The following is a 4,770-nucleotide window of genomic DNA, read 5'->3' as shown; positions in this document are numbered from 1 at the left end:
AATTCCTGAGGTATTTAAAATGACACATGCTATTTAAAGGACATACCAGCCTGAGAGTTTTTATTATCATTTTAGTTTTTAAATACAACACTGACACCTGCCGTTAAACAAACATTATTTAAGTATAGAAAGAATTATATTTTCCTGCACTATAATAATGACCAAAATGCACGAAATTTTAATGGCCGCAAAGCAAATGAAAACTAAACGAATTATTTCACACGATGTGCTGTCCCTTGAACTGGCATATCAAATAAATGGCATTGTTCGTGGCATAACTATTTTCCCTGACTTGACAAGTGTACATGTATTTGGATTCTGGAAGTAAATTTAAACAAACTGTTGAAGGCCAAATTAGATTAGCCTGTCCTTCATTATTCTTATTCTTTCAAGTTATTCTTTCAAGTAACACTTGTTAAAAAACAAAGTACTTACAACCAGATTCAATTTATCATATTTTGTATTAGGTATATCGATCTTGTTGTTTGTTTGCTAAAAGATGCCAACAGAACACCAAGTAAAAATACATAAAAAATATTATATTCACAACCATGAAAAGAAAACAGTCTTTGGTGTAACGCACAAGAAATATTCATAAATTTCATCAAATAAAATTGTTCATTCATTTGGGTTTTTTTAAACATAAATTTCTGTGTGTTTTTCTTGGATTTAAGCGCAGGGACCAAACCCGTTTTAACATTAATTTCAATGTAATCATTAATAAAGATGGTTACATTGAAATAAAGGTTAAAACGGGCTGGGCCCCTGTGGATTTAAGCAGAAATCAAGAATTCAATAGTGTTTTGTTGCCTTAAATTGATTAATAATGACACAACGTTTGAGCTTGGATATTTCTACCTCTCTATTCTATATATATAGTTGCCAAAGGCAATTTTATTTTGGGGGAGATAGCCTGTTCATATAGCTTGATATTTAAATGATAGAAAGTCCCAACATATTCATGACAGCTTTTGGAAGACGACCAAATTACTGATGCCAAGCATATATAGTAGATTGAAGACACGTACGTCTTAGTGGTTGACAAAGAAATTATATACATTGCTTTATCAGATTGTTGTGTCTGAGGTTCTACCCAACCTGAAACTAATTCTATTGTCTATGTTGGAACCGCATCAAATACGCTGAAGGAGAGCGGGGACAAATCTGACGACCTAATCGTGTACTCTTGCTAGTTTGAACAGCTACTACAAGCAGAAGACGAAAATAAATTTGATGCTATGTATGTACATGTACTCAGAATTTTCTGGAATGTGGAGTTTGCCTGTTTTCGTCCATCTCAGCGAATTAAAAGAAGTTCTGAAGACTAGAACCTGTAAATGGGCGGTGGAAGAATATGAAATATGCGATCTGTTCTCAGGAATTACAGGTACAAACAACATCTGCGAGAGATTAAACGCCACTACTAAAACACTCAGAACCATTTAACAAGTCATTCGACTTTCGGAAGGATGTAACAATATTTTTCTTGCGTCAAATCAAGTCAAACATTTCTTACTTAAATGCTAATTGACATATGTATTACTATGTTGTATTATAATATTATATTTAATTTATTAGACCCTTGACATCACAATTTAATGCAAATATATTACTGTAACTCATGTACCATTGTGTATGTTAATGGTTTGAGAGAATAAATTGAATTGAAATTGAGTTGATTTAGGTGTATGGATTAGGGGGGGGGGGGGGGGTTATAAAACAATCAGCATGTTGGCGTTCCCACGACCATTGTCACATCTGAATGTCTGCTTATATATAGCATGGAATTGCCTTAACGTGCAAACACACCTTAGGAAATAATGTCTGTTAAAGAAAATTTATGGGAATGTATTCATACAGTGCTTATATCAATTTATTCGCTAGGTTACTTGTATTTTTTGTTCTTTTAGCATGTTGTAATTCAAATATGGAGTTAATTAATTAAAAGGTAATCTACTAGGTAGTAAAGCTATTATAATAGCATATCATAATGTCCAAACCCTTGATTAATTAGGTCCGTCAGCCTCCTTTTCATTTAGAGACTCATTAAGTGAGGTTGCTAAAAATTGAAGGTCATTATTTAAGGAAAAAGGAATCATTCTTTTAGTATTATGAGGTGATAATTTCGGTCGGGGCGCGGTCAAATCCAATAAAGCCCAAAGGGCTTTATGATAGATTTGACCACGCTCCGACCGAAATTAACACCTCATAATATTCGAAGAATGAGTCCTTAGTACTTACATTTATATTATTTCCAATTCATACACTTTAAAACAACATTATTTTAAACCACTATTTTTTATGTAGCACAGGCTATGTATTACTACGCGGCGCAGCAAATACAATTTTTCGGTTATACTATAAGACACGCCCTTTTTTTGTCACTCATGTTTTATAAAGTCATTGGGTTTTATGGTTCAAAATTGATTCGTAATGTTAAGACAGTTGAAAATGTAAATATAAAATATTGAAGCAAAATAAATAATTGAAAATAATTGAAAATAAACGCAACCAAAACGCTTAAGAATGGGTTTTTTACGATCAGGTTTTTTTTCTGTTTATTTCAGTTGTTGTTCAGGGTACTTATGGCCCAGAAAGTTACGGCTAGCTGTTTTGCTTTCCATACTGAGCTACTGCATTTAAAGAAACAATCTGCTTGTATTTTAACCTCTGCACCACCCAGGGTCAATTCTCTCAACATATTGATGTTGAAATTTGTTGTGTGCTAATCGTAAACTTTGAACTTGTATGTTGTCTGAACTTTGAACTTGAGCTGCATGTTTGTATTTGTATGCATATGATTATGGGACCTGCGTTTAATTTGGCGGTCCATGCCATTGCCCATTTTCATATTTGATTTGATTTGATATTTGTTGTTCTTGTGCCCACTGCGCCCACAATATCTCCACGTTAACAATTGAAAATAAAATATTTTATCGACCCTTTGTCACACTTTTCCAAAAAAAATGAAATACATTGTAATTAATCTTACGTTGAAAAAAAAGATTCTAGGAAATCTAATATTTAATACACATCTTGCTTTAGGGTAGTGAAAGTTAAATGTGTAATATGAAGTGCAAAATTTTGCTTCTGTTCATAAACCTATATCATCTACAAAAATATTTTTTTATGATGAAATCAACTTTATATTGCAAGTCCAGACTTGTTTACTTCCAGTATATATAGTACTTGTCTTTAAAATGACAGTTGTTATTTATCAACAATACATATTTTCAAGGTGAGGACTTCGCAAGTGGGACATTTTGTTCAAACCTTTTTAATGTCATGTTTATTATAATTTGCAATTAATTATGTTCAAAATAAAAACAAATAAACATTATTTCGATTTCCTGAAATTACCATGTGATAGTAAGGCAGTGAAAAAAGTTGTTTTCAATACATAATGATTATCTTGGAAGAGGCATTACAAGCTAAAAATTCATACGTTTATTCATAGGCATAACACATGTAAGTAGCAAAGCTTTGTCTATATACATGCATTTAAAAAAATGGTTTACTCGAACCTAGACAAGCATTTTATTTTCTGTTTTCCAGCTAGCTAAAATTAGGATTTTCACACCATGTACACGCATATTCATCCTCGCTAGGAAAGTATTTACCGTGACTCTGTTCCTCTACAGTATAGGAACAGAATGGATAGTAAAATGGATAGTAAAATCTTAGCTAGTAAAGATGGTATATAGTCTGTTGTAGACTTACTACCTGAGATGTTAAATTTCATTGAAACACATTTCATGAACATGTAAATGAATCTGATTCTAACTCTCGATAGTTTTCAATTTTGAATTATATACATGTATAATGAACATGTATAATGAACAATGGAACAACACAATGAAGGATTAACATAATAAGTACAGATGTAAGCTTAGTTATCAAACAACTATTGATCGAGTAAATCATGACATTTTACATAAAAGGATTAATAAGATGAAAGATCGAGTGTCAATAAACATAAAGAGAAGTCAATTAAAAGATAGGCTGTCCATCACTGATAGTGCCTCAGGTGGGATTAATGCTGCGCGGAACTTTTAACGTTTATAAAACAGTTGTCGAAATAGATGAAAAGTGTTTGAAACAATTAACACAAAGTCCGAAAAAGTTAACTTACACAATAATTAAAAATAGTCCGAAAGATTGAATTTCACACCGTGACACATGCTTCGCTTCCGCGTAAAACACGTTCACGTGTTTTGATTTTTTATCATCGACGGTAACCGCGTTGTTGTCTTCTTTGCTGCCTGTGTGGTTGAAATCGGCGGTCAAGATGTTAAACAAGCAACACGGCCTCTAGATGTTCTTTATCACATTCCAATACCCAAATGGTGTGCAGCAGGGCGTTGTTTTGTTCCCTCAGCTGTTTGATTGTATCGTCAACCTCCGTCTGAATTTTCATTACATATTGAGAATGTTCACTCCCGATATCTTTTAGTTTCCTCTGCATTATATCCATGAGTACTCTATCACCGTGTGTCTCTTCTTCTAATTTATGAATTTTCTTTTCACATATCAATGTCAGAACGTTTCGAGTTTTCTTGGAGCTTCGTTTTCAAATCCGTATTTTCATTTTGAAGTCTTGCATTTCTCAGACTCAGCACTTCGTAGATTTTCAGCCATACTCTTCGTAAGTTGATTGGGCATGCGTATCTTAATCATAATGCTGTGTAGCTCAGTTCATAGAATACTTGAGGTATCAAACAAAGAATGAAATTGTTTGTTGCGAAGTGAATTAAACGGCAATTCTCTCAA

This window comes from Magallana gigas, chromosome 2, assembly GCF_963853765.1.
Source record: "Magallana gigas chromosome 2, xbMagGiga1.1, whole genome shotgun sequence".
Classification (NCBI taxonomy): Eukaryota; Metazoa; Mollusca; class Bivalvia; order Ostreida; family Ostreidae; genus Magallana; species Magallana gigas.
The sequence above is the reverse complement of the archived record's forward strand: the minus strand, read 5'-3'. Positions refer to the sequence as shown.